Source organism: Phoca vitulina, unplaced genomic scaffold (assembly GCF_004348235.1).
Source record: "Phoca vitulina isolate PV1807 unplaced genomic scaffold, GSC_HSeal_1.0 scaffold53, whole genome shotgun sequence".
In the NCBI taxonomy this organism is placed as follows: domain Eukaryota; kingdom Metazoa; phylum Chordata; class Mammalia; order Carnivora; family Phocidae; genus Phoca; species Phoca vitulina.
The window spans coordinates 13,661,693-13,680,057 of record NW_022589756.1 but is presented as its reverse complement, the minus strand read 5'-3'; the positions used below and the strand labels follow the sequence as shown (position 1 = coordinate 13,680,057).

The 18,365-nt window shown below is 37.2% G+C and overlaps 1 protein-coding gene across 1 annotated transcript in view; it reads right to left on the bottom strand.

Annotated features, from left to right (window-relative positions):
* SCRG1 (stimulator of chondrogenesis 1) overlaps positions 1-17,743 on the bottom strand; it is a 31,780-nt gene extending 14,037 nt beyond the window's left edge. Inside the window, exon 1 of the mRNA XM_032389169.1 lies at positions 17,573-17,743. The gene's annotated coding sequence lies outside the window, so the exon portion shown is untranslated. The remainder of the gene's footprint in view (positions 1-17,572) is intronic.
* Positions 17,744-18,365: the final 622 nt, after the last annotated feature.

Here is an 18,365-nt window from a genome sequence, read left to right as displayed (position 1 = left end):
GAATGAGATCTTGCCATTTGCAACGACGTGGATGGAACTGGAGGGTATTATGCTGAGCGAAATAAGTCAAACAGAGAAAGACATGTATCATATGACCTCACTGATATGAGGAATTCTTAATCTCAGGAAACAAACTGAGGGTTGCTGGAGTGGGAGGTGGGGTGGGAGGGATGGGGTGACTGGGTGATGGACACTGGGGAGGGTATGTGTTCTGGTAAGCGCTGTGAATTGTGCAAGACTGTTGAATCTCAGATCTGTACCTCTGAAACAAATAATGCAATAGATGTTAAGAAAGAAAAAAAGAAGAAGAAGAATGTAGCAGGAGGGGAAGAATGAAGGGGGGGAAATTGGAGGGGGAGAAGAACCATGAGAGACAATGGACTCTGAAAAACAAACTGAGGGTTCTAGAGGGGAGGGGCGTGGGAGGATGGGTTAGCCTGATGATGGGTATTGGGGAGGGCACGTTCTGCATGGAGCACTGGGTGTTATGCACAAACAATGAATCATGGAACACTATATCTAAAACTAATGATGTAATGTATGGGGATTAACATAACAATAAAAAAATTAAAAAAAAAAAAAAGATGGTTTCCTTGGTTCTAAGATTTGCAAATTTTACTATTACACCCCAGGGTGTTGGCCTGTTTTCCTTGATCTTGGGAGGGGTCCTCTTTGCCTCTAGGACTCGAATGTTTGTTTCATTCCCCAGATTAGGGAAGTTCTCAGCTACGATTTGCTCAAATACATCTTCTAGCCCTCTCTCTCTCTCCACTCCCTCCAGGATTCCAATTATTCTGACATTGGAACGCCTCATGGTGTCACTTATTTCTCTGATTCTATTTTCATGGATTCTGAGTTGTTTTTCCCTGGCCTCCTCTTTTCCCTTTTTATCTATTATACTGTCTTCCAGATCGCTTATTCTCTCTTCTGTCTCAGTTACCCTAGCTGTTAGATTATCTAGATTGGATTGGATCTCATTGATAGCATTTTTAAGTTCTGCGAATTCAGCTTTCCTTTCTGCCCTTAGAGACTCTATGTTGCCATTAATTGATTTCTCCATTCTAGCCATTGTCTTCACAATTGCTAGCCTGAATTCCATCTCCGACATCTTGGTTATATCTGCATCCATTTGTAAATCTGCAGCATAAGTCATAATCTCTGAGTCTTTTCTATTTGGGGGCTCCTCCTCCTAGTCATTCTGTTGATGGGTGTTTGAGGGAATGTATAGAGTCCAAATTATTGACCAGAACCCAAGCAAGATGCACCTGTTTTCTTGGGACCTTAGGGTTGCTGGCCTGTTGTTTTCCCAGCCTGTCTTCTGCAGGAGGGGCCTGCCGCGCTGTTACTCAGGCAACCCTGTTTGGGCGGAGTTGCCCTGCCCCCCTGTGGCGGGGGATGGGCTCAGCAGGAATCAGTCTTTGTGGCTTTTGTTCTCTGGCGGCTTTCCCTGGCGGCTTTCCACGTCTCTTCCGCGAGTCAGAGCAGAAGAGACCGTTTCCAACCCTCCGCCTCAGAGCAGAGAGACCGCAGTCTGTTCTTCAGTGAGCTCTCCAGGCCACACCGTCTCCGTTTCTGTCCGTGCTGCTATAAACTGCAGCGGCCTGGGTTGTGCACCCCTCTGCAGCGCTCCCAGTCCTGCCTCCAGGTTGGAGCACGTCTCTGCCCTTTGTGCTTCTAAAACCGCCAGCAGCTCCCAGTTCACCCGCGTGACCCCGCCGCTCCGGTTTTCCATCCCCGGGGGCTGCACTTCGCAGGCGCGACCCCACCACTCTGGGTTTCCACCCCGGGGGCTGCAGTTCGCAGGCCCGACCCTGCCACTCCGGGTTTCCGACCCGGGGGGTGGGGGTGGGGGGCTGCAGTTCGGAAACCCGGGGCATGCAGTTCGCAGGCGTGACCCCGCCGCTCCAGGTTTCCACCCCGGGGGCTGCCCTAAAGTCTTTTCCCCACCGCTACCGGTCTGCGAGTCTGTGCCCGTCCCCAGCGCGCGAGGCTGTCACTCACCGGCAGTGTAGGATCCCCGCGGCCAGGCACCCTCCCGCTGCCGTTTATCCCCTGATATCTGCCCGCGGAATCACGAGTCCCTGCTTCGCACCTCAAAACCAACCGCCTGCGATATTCTGTTTGTAGAGATCCAGATCTTCTTACATCTCAGGGTGGCTTCGTGGGTGCTCAGAGTGGTTTGGTAGATACCCAGCTCAATTCCGGGGACCGGTTGAAAAAGGGTCCCCTACTCCTTTGCCATCTTTCCCCCCAATCCATCCCACACATTTTGATAAGTTGTTTTCCTTTTCATTTAGTTCAAAATATTCTAAAAGTTCTCTTGAGAGTTCTTTTTAGCCCCAACATGTTATTTAGAATTCTGTTAATCTCCATCTATTTGGGGATTTTCCAGTTATCTTTCTGTTATTGACTTTTAGTTTAATTCCATTATGGTATGAGAGAAGAAATTGTATGATTTCTATTCTTTTCACTTTGTTAAGTTGTGTTTTATGGCCCAGAATGTGATCTGCCTTGATGAATGTTCCGTGTGAGTTTGAGAACAATGTGTATTGGCTATTAGTGGGTGAAGTAGTCTGTAGATGTCAATTATATCCAGTTCATTGGTGGTGTTGTTGAGTTCTACTGCTGGATTTGTTCCATTTCTGTGGGGTGTTGAAATCTATGATATATGGATAGTGGATTCATCTGTTTTTTCTCACAATCCTATCAGTTTTTACTTAATGCAGTTTGATGCTCTTTTGTTAGGCACATACTTGTTAAGAATTGTTATGTCTTATTGGAGAATTAACCCGTTTATCATTATGTAATATCCTACTTTATTCTTGATAACTTTCTTTTGATATCTGCTCTGTCTCAAATTAATATAGCTACTCCTGCTTTATTTGGTTAGTGTTAGTACAGTGTATTTTTCTCCATACACTTACTTTTTAGCCATATGTCTTTTTTTAAAGTTTTTATTTTTAAGTAATCTCTACACTTGACGTGGAGCTTGAATGCACGACCCCGAGATCAAGAGTCACACTCTCCTCCAACTGAGCCAGCCAGGTGCCTCTATATGTGTCTTTATTCTTGAAGTAGGTTTCTTGTAGGCAACATATAGTTGGGTTGTTTTTTTTCTTTCCTTCATAGTATCATTCTCAATTCTTTACTAACATCTATAATAACTGCCATAACAAGATACCACAGATTGGGTGGCCTAAACAACAGAAATTTATTTGTCACAGTTCTGGACCCTAGAAGTACAAGATCACAGCAGATTTGGCCTCTGTCATTGGCTACCAGATGGCCTCTTTCTCACTGTGCCCTCCTATTGCTTTTCTTTTGTGCACATGTGGAGAGAAAGAGGGAGAGAAGTGTCTGGTGTTTCTTCCTCTTCTTCAGTCCTATTGGATTAGAACACTGTGCTTATGAGCTCATTTAACTTTAATCACCTCCTTAAAGGCCCTATCTCTAAATGCAATCACATTGGGGGTTAGAACTTCAACATATGGATTTGGAGGGGGGCACAATTTAATATTATTCAATCATAAAAAAGAGTGAAATCTTGCCATCTGCAACAACATGACTAGAGCTAGAGAAAATAATGCCAAGTGAAATAAATCAGTCAGAGAAAGACAAACACCACATGATCTCACTCATATGTGAAATTTAGGAAACAAAACAAATGAGCAAAGGGAAAAAAGGGAGAATGAGAAACCAAGAAGCAGATTTCCAACTACAGTGAACAAAGGATGGTTATAAGAGGGGAGGTAGGTGGGGGAATGAGTGAAATAGGAAATAGGTATTAAAGAGTACACTTATCCTGATGAAAAAAAAATAAAAAATGCTTTTAAATTATAAAGCATTATATACAAAGTTTAACATTGGGTCATGCTTTTTGATCCACTCTGATCATCTGTCTTTTAATTGGGACATTTAGACCATTGATATCCAAAGTGATTATTTATATATTTGGACTAATATCTACCATATTTGTTTTTGTTTTCTACTTGTTGCCTGTTCCTTGTTCCTATTTTTCTCTTTGACTTTTTTTCTGCCTTCTTTTGTGGTTTTAATTGAACATTTTATATGATTCCATTTTCTCTCCTTTCTTAGCATATTGGTTATACCTTTTTTTTTTTACTTTTTTTTTTAGTGTTTGCCCTAGAGTTTGAAATATACGTTTGCAACTAATCTACATCCCCTTTCAAAAAATACTATACCTTGGGGCACCTGGGTGGCTCAGTCAGTTGAGTGTCTGACTCATGATTTGGGCTCAGGCCATGACTTTATGGTGGTAAGATTGAGGCCCATGTCAGGCTCCTGGCTCAGTGGGGAGTCTGCCTGAGATTCTCTCTCTCCCTCTCTCTACCACTCCCCTCCCACTCTCTCTATCAAATAAATAAATCTTTATTTGAGGGGGGAAGGGGAAGAGGGGGAAGGAGAGAAGCAGACTCCCTGTTGAGCACAGAACCCAACTTGGGGCTCGATCCCATAACCCCAAGATCATGACCTGAGCCCAAATCAAGAGTCAGACACTCAACTGACTGGGCCACCCAGGTCCCTTTATATATAAACATACATATACATATATATATGATCTATACATAAACATGCATAATTGAATATATCAATGCTATTTTTTATTTTTTTATCATTGCTATTATTTTGAACAAACTATTATCTGTTAGATCAGTTAAGAATAAGAAAAATTAATTTTTCTTTTACTTATTTCTCCTCTCATGCTCTTCTTTTCTTTATGTAGATCTGAGTTTCTGACCTATATCATTTTCTTTCTCTCAAAAGAACTTATTTTAACATTTCTTGCAAGCCAGGTTTACTAGCAACAAATTTTCACAATTTTTATTCGTCTGAGAAAATCTTTCTTTTTTATGTTTGAAGGATAAGTTTGCAGAGTACAGAATTATAGGTTGAAATTTCTTTCTCTCAACAGTTTAAATATTTCACTCCATTCTCTTTTTTTTTTAATTTAAATTCAATTAGCCAACATATAGTACATCATTAGTTTCTGATGTAGTGTTCAATGATTCATCAGTTGCGTATAACACCCAGTGTTCATCACACCACGTGCCCTCCTTAATGCCCAATTACCCCATCCCCCCACCCACCTCCCTTTCCACAACCCTCAGTTTGTATCCTGGAATCCAGAGTCTCTCATGGTTTGTCTCCCTCTCTGATTTCTTCCCATTCAGTTTTCCTTCTCTTCCCCTATGATCCTCTGCTCTATTTCTTATATACTCCATTCTCTTCTTGCTTGCATGGTTCCTGAAGAGAAGTTGGGTATAATACTTATCTTTGTTCTCTATAAGTAAGGTGTTTTTTACCTCTGGTTTCTTTAAGGATTTTTTTTTAACCTTTGATTTTCTGTAGTTTGAAAATTATATGTCTGTGTGTAGTGTTTGGGACATATATCCTGTTTGGTGGTCTCTGAGCTTCCTAAATTGGTGGTTTGGTGTCTGACATTAATTTGGGTAGATTCTCAGTCATTATTGTTTCAAGTATTTCTTCTGTTCCTTTCTCTCTTTCTTTTCCTTCTAGTATTCCCATTATGAGTCTGTTATACCTTTGTAGTTGTCCCACAGTCCCTGGATATTCTGTTCCATTTTTTTTTCAGTCTTTATTCTGTGCTTTTGGAGGCTTCATTTATTATATCCTCTAGCTCAGTGATTCTCTCCTCAGCTGTGTCAGGTCTGGTAATGAGCCCATAAAAGGCAAGCTTTATTTCTGTTAAAGTGTTTTTCATCTCTAGCATTTCTTTTTTGGTTTTTTCTTAGAATTTCCATCTCTCTGCTTACTTTGCCCATCTGTTCTTGCACTCTGTGTACTTTATCCATTAGAGTCCTTAGTATATTAATCATAGTTGTTTAAATTCCTGGTCTGATAATTCTAACATCCCTGCCATGGGATGTTCTGATGCTCATTTTATCTGTTTTTTAGTATGCCTTATAATGTTTTCTTGATAGCCACATATGATGTACCAAGTAAAAGGAACTGCTGTAAATAGGCCTTTAGTAATGTGATGAGATGTGAGGGGAGAGGAAGCATTTTATAGGCCTATAACTAGGTCTCAGTCTTTTAGTGAGTCCATGCTTCTGAGCTGTGATTTTCACAAGTGTTTCTCAGGTTTTTTTTTCCTCCCCTCTTTGGTTGGACAGCAAGCCTAGAGCCAGCTGCAGTTGGATATTTCTCTTTCACTAGGTCAGTTAGGCTCTGAAAATACCTTGGCAGGTTAGGTTCTGGTTAAGTAGTTTCTCCTGAGGGCAGGCCTACTTAAGAACAGAGCACTCAGGCATATTTCAAAATGGTTCCTTTTTCTTCCCCCTGATGAAACCCTGAGGGGATTTTTCTGTTATTCACTGTGTGTACTTGGTTCAGTCTTAGACGTAAATCTCACAATATTGTGGGGGACCAGCATGACTGGGTCCTTGTGGAGTTGTTAACTCTCAGAGTTGTCCACAGTGAGCCTCCACCAATTCATTGATTAGGTTCAGGCTTTTTGTTGGTGGTGGGTTTTTTGTTTTTTGTTTTTTACTCTGGCACTGGTTCCCATGACAGTTTCTACTACTGAGTCTTGGCTCTGGGAAGACTTTAATTCCTATATTCATCTGCCTGTCTTCCCAATCTCAGGGGCATGGTTTCCCCTGTGTCCTCCCCTCTCTCATGAATCCAAGAAGAGTTGTTGATTTTTCAATCTGTTCAGGTTTTTACTTATTGTTAGGACAGAGTAATGATTTCCAAGCTCCTTACATGTGCAACTGTAAGAAGTCTGATAAACCAGAAGTCTGATAAAAAAAAATTTGATAAACATATTCACTGCTTTTTTCTAAACTTAGAAACTAAAAATATTCCTTCATACTCCAAAGGAGTTTAATATTTTCTTTGTTTCATAATCTAATTTGAATAATTTTGGGCTTTTCTTTTATGTTTTCTTAGAACTTTAAATATTTAATTTAATCCCAACTCCAACATTAGTGAAAGAAAAGACAAATATGAGATCTATTTCACTTTATATTTTTTCAGATTTGATGGAGCAAGATACTTAGTGTTGTATTACATCACAATCTAATATATAGACATATAATAATGCCTTCCAATAAACTTATTACAGGTCATAGTTAAAATTTTATATTTTAAAAAGTATAATTCTCTGAGGTGCTCTAGTTCTCAATTACTTCAGATCAGGGTCTTCCTTATACCCATTAGATAGGTAATATTTTTTAAAAGAGCCACATTTCTTGACATTTTTTTTCAGGTTAATCTTCAAAGAAGGTTAACTAGACCTTCTGTTCACTGAACATTTACTATGTGGCAGGAATCACCACAACCATTAAGCTTTCAACAATATATTGAGATATAAAACAAAATTCTACTATATAAGCAAAACATTTTTGAAGAGTTTTATTGAGGTAAAATTGACATATAATAAACGGTAAATATTTAAAGTATACATTTTGATAAGCTTTGGCATATGTATATTCCCATGAAACCATTACCACAATCAAGATAATGAACATATCTGTTATCCCTAAGTTTCCTCATGCCCTTTTGTAGTTCATCACTCTTACCTCCTCCCTTCCCTCCACTCTTACCAGATAACAACTTATCTGCTATCTCCAGAAATAAATTTGCATTTTCTAGTTTCACATAAATAGAATCATAAAATATGTACTCGTTTTTTCTGGCTTCTTTCACTCAGCATACTTATTTTGAGATTTATATATGTCATTGCAGGTATCAATAGCTGATTTCTTTTTATTGCTGAGAAGTATTACATTATATATGCTTTAGATTGTTTATCTATTTACCTGTTGATGGTCATTTGAGTTGTTTTATGTTTTGGGCTATTCTAAATAAAGCTGTTTTGAACACTTGTGTATAAGTCTTTGTAAGGTCATAGCTTTCATTACTCTTTTTTTTTTTTAAGATTTTATTTATTTATTTGACAGAGAGAGACACAGCGAGAGAGAGAACACAAGCAGGGGGAGTGGGAGAGGGAGAAGCAGGCTTCCCACGGAGCAGGGAGCCCGATGCGGGGCTCGATCCCAGGACCCTGGGATCATGACCTGAGCCAAAGGCAGACGCTTAACCGACTGAGCCACCCAGGCGCCCCAGCTTTCATTAATCTTAAACTAATACCTAGAAGTAGAATAGCTGGATTGTATCATAGGAGTATGTTTTACTTTATAAGAAATTGCCAAATTGTTTTTCCAAAGTGATTGTACCATTTTTACATTCCCACCATCAGTGTATGAAAGTTCCAGTTTCTCCACATTCTCTCCAAGACTTGGTATGGTCAGTCTTTTTAATTTTTGGCCATTCTATTAAGTGTCTCATTGTGATCTTATATTGCATTTCCTTAATGATTAATGGTGTTGAGGCCCTTTTCATGTACTTATTTGTCATCTGTATGTCTTCTTTGGTGAACGACATGTTCAAATCTTTTGCTCTCTTTTAAAAATTGGGGTGGTTTTCCTGAGTTTTGAGAGTCCTTTACATATTCTGGATACAAGTTCTTTATCAGATATATACTTCCTAAATATTTACTCTTTATCTATGGCTTTCCTATCACTCCCTTAACAGTGGGCTTCAAAGAGAAAAAGTTCTTAAAATTGATGAAGTCTGATTTATCAATATTCTCTTTTTCTTAAAAAAAAATGCTTTCATTGTCATATTTAAGAAATCATTGCCTTACTCAAGGTCACAAAGACTTTCTCTTATGTTTTCTACTGGTTTTATAATTTTAGGTTTCCTATTTAGTTCTGTGATCTATATTAGTTAATTTTTTATTTAGTGAGTGGTGTGGTTGAAATTCTTTCTGCATTTCTTCATACAGTGTCCAGTAGTTTCAGTACTATATTTGAAAAGATTGTTGTTTCTCCACCGAATTGCCTTTGCATCTTTGTCAAATATCAGTTTTCAACATAGCTGTGAGCCTGTTTCTGGACTCTATTCTTTCCATTGATCTATTTATTTATCTTTATGCCAATATTATAGTTTTGATTACTGTCACTTCTTAATAATTCTTAGAATCATGTAGAATTAGCCCTGAAACCTTCTTCTTTCACAAAGTTGTTTTGGCTGTTATAGGTCTTTTGCATTTCTGTATGAGTTGTATTATCAGCTTCTCAATTTTACAGAAAAAGCCTTCTGAAATTTTGATTAAGATTGCATTGAACCTATAGATAAATTTGGAGAATAATGGCATTCTAATGGCATTGGATCTTCGGACCCTGAATATATTTTTCCATACTTTTATTTTTACTCATTTGTGGTTTTAGATTTCCAATGTGTTTCTTATAGGTAGTCTATCATTTGGTCTTGCTTTTTTATCCAAACTCTCTGGATATATTTATCCAATCTCTGCCCTTTAAGTGGAACATTTAGATCATTTACATTTAATGTGATTACCGACATCATTGGGTCTAACCGACTGAGCCACCCAGGTGCCCCAACATCATTAGGTTTAAATCTATCAACTTGCATTTTGTTTTCTGTTTGGTCTGTTTGTTCTTTGTTCCTTTTTTCCTCTTTGTATGTGTCCTTTTGGATTAATTGAACTTTTGTGTGTGTGTGTGTGTGTGTGTGATTTCATTTTACTTCCGTGGTTAGCTCATAGCTATAATTCTTCATTTTGTTATTTTAGTGGTTACCTTAAGATTTATAGTATATATACTTTAACTTATCATTTCCTTCAAATGATATTATACTTTACATATAGTATAAAAACTTTACAATAGTATACTTCCATTTCTCTTATCCCATCCTTTATGCTATCACTGTTACATATTTTACTAATGTATATGCTAAAAACTCAAAATATATTATTATTGTTGCTTAAACAATTGTATTTTAGGGCATTAGATAATAAGAAAAAATCTTATGTGTTTATTCATGTAGTTTCCTTTTCAAGTGCTCTTCATTTTTCTGTGTAGATCCATGTTTCCAACTGATATCATTTTCCTTATGCCTGAATGATATCCTTTAATATTCTTATAGTGTTAGGTTTTCTGGTGAGGAATTCTTTAAACTTTTGTATGTCTGAAACTGTCTTTATTTTACATTTGTTTTTGAAAGATATTTCTGCTGGTTATAGTATGGTAGATTGACAGTTTGGATTTTTTTCAACACCTTGAAGATGTATCTGTTCTAATATCTTTGTTGCTAATACTAACATATGTATTAATTTTGGGTTGGTTTCAATTGATTATTCTAGTTATGAGTTATGTTTTCCTACTTTTTTGCATACCTAGTAATCTTTGATTGGATTTCAGACAGTTTAAATTTTGCATGGTTGGGTGCTGGATATTTTTGTATTCTTATAAATATTCTTGTGCTTTGTTCTGGGATGTAACTAAGTTACTTGGAAACAGTTTGATTCCTTCAGGACTTGCTTTTATGATTTGTTAGATGGTTCTAACTCAGCCTAGGGCTAATTATTCCTCACAACCGAGGCCATTCCTTCCTGAGTATTCTACCCAATGGCCAATGAATTACAAGTTTTTTTCAATTTGTCTTTATGAGTATGCCTGACTTTTTGTGAGTGCCAGACATTCTGTTCTCTAATCCTTTCAGATTTTTCTCCCTGACCATGGATAGTTTCCTCATCTGCATGTACGAATCAGTTTTCTGAATACTTCAGTGGGTCCCTCTGCAGACATCCAGCATTCTCTCTGTATCTTTCTCCTCTCCAGTACTCTGTTCTGTGAATTGTGGCTGTTTTAGTCTCTCTGACTCTCAGCTCCATTTTCTCAATTCAGGGAATCTTCAGGACTCTGTGTTCCCTCTCCTTTTATTTTACCAGCCTGGAAATTCCCTCAAAACAATAGAGTTGGGGAAATCTACCTCATTTGTTTCCCATCTCTCATAAGATGATGTACTTCCTTGCTTGGAATCCAGTGTTTTGATAGAGGTTCTTTCATATGTTTTGTCTGGATTTTTTTTTGTTGTTGTTTCAGAAGAGTGAGTAAATCTGGTTCTTTTTATTCCATCTTGGGTAGAAGCAAAGCTTTCTATATTACTCTTACTATTTGCAGCTATTTTTGGAGGAATACTAAGGACAGATAGCCAAATCTTACAGATTCTAAAAATGAGTTGTGTGGTACTCTGATAATTTTAATACTTAAGCCAAATTCTCAGAACTATGTTTTTCTCTTCCACAACCTTTCCAAATTGAATTATGGTTGCTCTGACTCCGATCTCTTGGATAGGGTAAGAGCTACTGGGTCCCAAAGGACAACAAATAAGACCCATTATGGTTTACACAAGGAGCCATTCAGTCTGCCCTTCCTATTTCTGGAATGATGCTTGTATATTTTGTTCTAATTGATTTAGGCTGCTGAAAAATAGCCTGAAATCATTCTTTTATCTTTAGGCCCAAATCTTCATATACTGCTTCAGGCGACTTAGAATTTCTCTGCCCATACCAAGACCAAGCTGGCAAGAGTATTCAGGAGAAGAGCAGCCAATATTGAGAAAGTGAGGGAGTCAAAGAATAGCACTGATGTAGGACTCACTGATAAAGTGATTAAGTAATTATGTGTGAGAGAGAAAAACAGGAGCAAGCTGGTTTAATTTGGTTCAATGTAACAGACATTTTTTATTATTTCCTTTATGCCAGGCACTGTCCTAAGTACCAGCAGTGCAAAGGAATTAAGAAAAATATTAATAACTAAACCTATTCTCTTCCAATCACTCCAGTTACTTCAATTAAAGCTAAAGTCATTGTGGTGGCCTCCATATGCAATCTGGCTTCCTGTTATCCCTCTCTGAAATTATCTACTCTTCCCCTTGTTCTTTCTGTTCTAGCTAATCCTCAAAAATACTAGACACATTCTTGCCTTAGGGCCTTGGTACTGGTTAATTCCTCTGCTTGGAAAGCTCTTCCAACAGATTAACTGCATGTCTACCTCCCTCACCCTCTTCAAGTTTTTGTTCACTTTGTTCCTAAGATCTATTCTACTTAAAACTGTATCTCCCCTCACATATTCTCAATCTGCCTTAGTTGCTCTACTTTTCCATGGCATTTATGAACCTCTAAATTGTTAAAAATATTCTTATTATGTCTCCCAGAACTTGAATGTAAGCTCCAGGAAGGCAGGGTTTTATCTCATGTGTATCTCAAGCACCTCAAACAATGCCTGGCATGTTAGTGAAAGAATAAATAATATACCCTAATCTCTAGATGCTTATATATAGTCAGGGAAGGAGGAGTTTCTCAGATTGCTAAACTCAATATCGAGTTGCAGGGAACAATTATTATGGGAAGATGGTAGTGAGCTGTCAAATTCTTAAATTTGGATATCATCAAGTACTATTGTTTTGATTAAATTGTATTGTATTTTTTTCTAAATAGTCTGACTTTAAAATGAACTTCCTAATTTCTATTTTGTTTTCCTTTTTTTATCAAAACTATCATTTATTCTAGTCAGCTCATACCTGTCTTAAAAATATATATTTATAGGGGCATCTGGGTGGCTCAGTCGGTTAAGCATCTGATTTGATTTCAGCTCAGGTCATGATGTCAGGGTGATGAGATTGAGCCCTGGGTTGGGCTCTGCACTCACTGGGGAGTCTGCTTGAGATTCTCTCTCTCACTCTCTCTCGCTCTCTAAAATAAATAAATCTTAAAATGTGTATGTGTGTGTGTGTGTGTGTGTGTGTGTGTGTGTGTGTGTGCTTTTATCAGAAGATTCAACAATAACAAAGACCCCTCCCCTTTTCTCTAACCTCCCTTACCAGATTACTCTCTATCAAAAAACTGGGTGTAGGGAGAGGGGTGGAGAGAGAGTTTTAAATTTTTTGTAACCTTTTTACCAATTGTGTTTGAAGAATTTTTCTATTATATTAGTCATTAGCATTTTTCATATATTTTACAGTTTGTGTCACCATAGGTTTTTTTTTTACTATGCAATCATGTTGTTCTTATTTTTAGTAATTAGCTTAATTTTGTCTAATTCTTGTGGCTTTTGGAAAGTTGTGCATTTACTAAGCTCAGACTCTTATTACCCCTTATATTTTTCCTGCATATAAGTGTAGTTTGTTTGTGAGCTCATTTCATGATTGTTAACTGCTTAAGCTTTCTTTCGATTAGATGGTTCTAATTATAGCCAGAAACCTGATTGGGTTTTTTTTTTTAAAAATACTTTAAAAAAAAAGTAATAATACTCAGTGTAAAACACGGAAAATACAGAAAAGAATAGATAGAATAAAATACAACTAGAGTTTCCATGTAGAGATAAGGTTGTTAGCATTTTGGTATATCTCTTTTTGGTATGCATAGGTGAGGGTATTAAGGAGAAATTGAGATGGTCAGGGACAGAACACTGGAAAACTAACATTTGTAGACTGGGTGGAAGAAAAGTCAGAGAAAGATGTTATACCAGTGAAAGGTATTGAGAAGGAAGTACAGGGTCATAAGATAATGAGAAAAGGGGAAAAGTGTAAATGGGTGGAAAGCTGAGGACAAACTCATCACAAAGATCGGTATTAACTGAGGTATATTCTTCAGAGTGTCTCCACCACACCCTCCTACATTAAAGCAGATAAATTCAAAACCCATATATTACCACTCCCTGACTTCTTTTACAGTCCTGTGTCTCTGATTATATACATGATATTGACACTCAGATGATATTTAATATTGCTAAAATATAATTGTCAGATAAAATACAGGATACTCAGTTAAATTTGAATTTCAGATAAACAATAAATAATTTATAATATAAATATGTCCTAAATATTACATAGTTTCTATCTCTTGAGTTAATTTTCATAATTTATATTTTGTTAGAAAATAGCTCATCTGACCCATTTAAAAATATATTGCAATAAATATATAGAGAGTATTTCCTTATAATTAAATAGAAATCTTTCTTCCTCCGTTAGGATTTTCATATATGCTGCCTCTCTAGAAAGAATGCTCTTTACTTGCCTGGCTTATTCTTGGCTTTCAGTTCTCAATTTAAATGTCATTTTTTCAAAGGCTTTCTCTGACCATCCAACCTAAAGTAGTTTCAACTTGATTCTTTCATAGTGCCTTCTTTTTTCTAATGATATTTATCACATTTTAAATTATATATTTATGAATTTACTCATTTTATGTTTGTCATTCCCTTAAGACAGAAACCTCCATGAAGGCAGTCTATTTTGTTCGCCACCACATACCCCCGTGGCTAATACAATGCATGGCCCCTATGTGTAGTATTACATGAATGATTCTCTGAAAACACTTTTTTTTTTTTAATCCTGGGGAAGAGGCTGCAGTGGTTTCATGGTATCTAAAAGATGGTGAACTTCCTAAGGCTAATCCTAAGGCCTTCCTTCCACTTCCCCTCCACATCTATCATTCACTATAGCTCAACTAGTAGAAAGACCAGTCATCTCTTCAATCCTGCACATATGTCTTTGCCTTATTGTTCCCTCTCCCCTCTTCCCTTTATGTTAATTTCTGACCAAACCATCTATTGAGGATGAACCTCAAATTCATCTCTTCTAAGAAGCCTTCCCAGATCTAGCCCATACTGCTCTAATAGCTCCCTTGTTCTATGTGCCTATAGCACTCATGTGTAATCCATTCTTTAAGAACTGTGAATTTGACTAAATAATGCCTTGTCATTGTCAACATTTTTCATAAGACAGTTAACAATAGAGAATATGGCTACAGTTGGGAGTGGGAAATTCACTGAAAGGCATTTGGCCATTGAGTAAATTGGTCATTCTGTGTATTTACCTAGAACCAGGAAGGAAGATATGGAAACATCATAAAGGGTCTTATAGAACATGACTAAGAGTTGGATTTTATTTAAGATATTATGAAACCATTGGAAGATTTTGATAGAATAGTAACGTGATCTGATTTATGCCTTAAAAAATAATCCCTGACTGCTTTACAAAGATGTGTTGTGGTGGGACAAAATTGGAAGAAGAAAAAGGCTATTGGTGACAGTTGATGGAAGATAAGAGGCAAGAGGGAGAGAATCAAGGATGACTCTTAGGTTTTTGACATGAGTGATATTGACATTTTTTGAGCTGAGGAAGAATTAGATGGGGTCAATTTGGGGAAAATTTAAGAGTAAATTTTCAGACAAGTTAAGTTTGAGATGCCTACTAGACATCCAAGTTAAGATCTTGAGTAGACAGTATGTGTCTGAAGGTTAGGGCTAGAAATAAAAATTTGAGAATCATCAGGATGTTTATTGATCATATTTATAGCTATGGGACTGGCAAGGTAGTGAGTATAGATGAAGAAGAGAAGAGACGAAAGACTGAGACCTGGGGCAAGCCAATATTCAGAGGATTGGAAGAGGAGATGCCAGCATCATGAAGGCAAGGACTATAACTTCTACTTCTTTTGCATCTCTCAGAGTGCCTGCTTCAATACTGGGCTCACAGTAAATGTTCCAAAAACATTCACTGAAGGAATGAACAAATAAATTGCTGGAAAAGTTGCCATACCATGCACCTCTTCTGAATATGTCCATGCCAGAGCACAAAATAGTGCTTCTGTCAGTCTCAGTCACATACTAGGATGGAAATTTCCACACCTGGCAAGCACCTACTGGTAGTTTTTTTTTTTAACACTTAATAAATTACATGTTTGAACTGAAGTTTTCTCTTCTTCTTTTACTTGAGTGCAGATAAATAGATTTAACTTTTATTTAGCAAGTGGGAAAATGTCTCAACCAGTATGTTCCAATGTGATACATTGATTATTTTTTTCATTAGAAGACACCAACCTTAATCCTTGGCAATCCATCAAGACCATATATTTTCAAGTGCCAACAAGAGTGAGATGACTTTGGCAAATTTGAAGCAAAATGCTCTATTTTTTTTTCTATTTTTTTTCTATTTCACTTAAAATTCCTCCTGGAGTACATCCAAATTACAAAAGAAAACAAAGCTAAAAACTGAATACCTAAAGGAATAAGCAAGAGATCCTTAGATAGTTATCTCTTGGTTTTTTTTAATTCAAATTTATGTAATTTATATTGTTCCTAACACTGTATGATACCATTCACATCCCAATAGTGGCATAATTTTTAAAGGATCAATGCAGAGGATATAGAATCATGGGCAAGGTATTTCCAATTAAGCAACAAATCATGGCCACCATCATAAAATAGGGAATTGCAAATTTTGATTATGTGAGGGTATTTGCCATCAGAAGGCTTTTGAATGGTTGAGTTAAATGAAGACTTAAAAAGAAAAATTATCCCATTTAATGGCCAAAACTAACAGGGCTATGCAGTTTAAGTGTTCAGAGATTTATGGTGCAGTGTTCATACAGGCAACTGAGGTCAATTCTGGGAACTGGTATTAAGAGCAATGGAATGAAACAGAGTTGATGAATTCGACATAAAGGGCAGTCCCTTTTCAGATTTCTTTCAAAACACAGCAAGAGAGAAGCAAAGGCTGCAAAAACAAATGAAAATTCCAGCCCAGAACCTGACATTTAAAATATCAAAAATTATAGCTAGAAAAGATTAAAATTGCCATCTAGCCCATGATGTTTCCCATTCATCTTTCTTGGATGATGGAAAAAAACAAAAAAACAAAAAAAACCTGTCATTTCAAAAAATCTCTCTTTCTTATTAACTGTGTTAGAAGAGGTTTGTGATAGAATGCGCCCTGAAGTAGAATGTGTATGTTACAGAGAGGTGGTATGAGAAAGTGGATAAGCCTTTCAAACATCATTAAACCAGACACAATCAGCCCAAGTACCCAAGAGACCTTCATCAGTGGAAACATGAAGTTCACATCCTTCCTGAAAGTAATCTTCCTTCAGAGAACGCATTCGGAGAATGCTGTCAGATGATATTAATGTTCAGTCTTGCATCATTCTACTTGTTTTGCTGGCTATAATAAATCATCATCCCTGGAGAAAAGGACCAGCATTTGGGAGAGCTTTTCACAGCTTGCATAACTAAGTTAAGGAATTTTAAAGAGGAATTTTTATAAGCCTGAAAGGGAAAAAGTGTTCCCTTTATCTTAGCAGTACAGACACTGTAGTGTGTTCTATGGTGGGGACACCAAGGATGAATTCAGTGAATTCCCTCTTTGTATCACACATTTATACCAGTTCCTTTTTAGGAATTAGGATTTTAAAAGCAAAACAAACAAACAAACAAACAAAAACCAAAAACATTTCCTTTCTTAGACATTGCAGTTAACTTCACATAGAGTAGGTAATATGGGTACTGCATTAAAAGACTAACCTTATATACTTCATTATTCTCATATGATTCCGAGATGTGGAATAATAAGGTCCTGTTACATGGTCCTGTTACAGATTCAGAATGGACATGGGCATTAATCAGGAATCACAGTGAGGGAGCTGTCTCTTTTTAAAACTATGATTAAGTGACTCTCCCAGTTAAGGAATGTATATTTTCTAGTGCCTTTTAATCTGGTTATTTTCTTTTATCCTAGGAAGCATTATCTTTTTCAAAGTATATCCATCCCTTTCTCTCTTTCTCTTCTGATTCAACACATAAATACATCTCTGCTCTAATCTGTAGTAATAATTTGTAGTAGAATAAGTGATACAAAATGATATTTAAGAAAAAATACATACCCTTTCTTCTCCGTTCCTTTTGGTCTTCTTGGCGGAGGAATCTTCTTAAATGCTCCAATTCACTGGGTGAGTTTGGGCAAAAGGAGAAAAAAGGAGGTGCTAGAAGGAGGTTCTTTACAAATAAACCTTTGTCTGCCTTGTCTCTTGCCTGGGATTGACAGACTCACTGCTCCAGCCAGGACTGGGGGAGGAGGGGAGTGGAAGAGAGACAGAGCTGAAAGAACTGCCTCCCCTGGATTCTTCCAAACCAGGCGAGGAAGAACTGAACAGCTTCTTTACAGAGGGAAATAACTAGTCTATACAAGAACCTCAGGGAGGCAGACTCTTGGAGCAATAAAATGTAAAACCTGAGGGATTTAAAAAGAACACAGAGTAATTTCAACCTTAGAAGTGTGTGTGTGTATGTGTGTGTGTGAGAGAGAGAGAGACAGACAGAGACAGAGATAGAGAGAGACAGAGAGATAGATGGGAACAGAGAGAGCAGAAAGAGAAGGAGAGAAGGAGGAGGAGAAATGGCTAATGTGATTTAGGCAAATAGCTGAGCACCTCTTCCCCTTTCACAGTTTCTTTGTGTTTTTTCACTAAGTTTTCCTCACCATCTAGATCTCTTATTATAATATTTTGGTTGAATATATGTTCAAAGTCTCCAAATCCTCACCCAACAAGTCATTACCAGTCAATGGAAAGTAAAAAATAAAATGACTAAAAAAGAAATCTGTGTCTCAAATAAAGGAATTTTACTCTGTTTTGAGCAAACTGCACTGGAATTGTAGCATCTGTTAACTATCTTTTA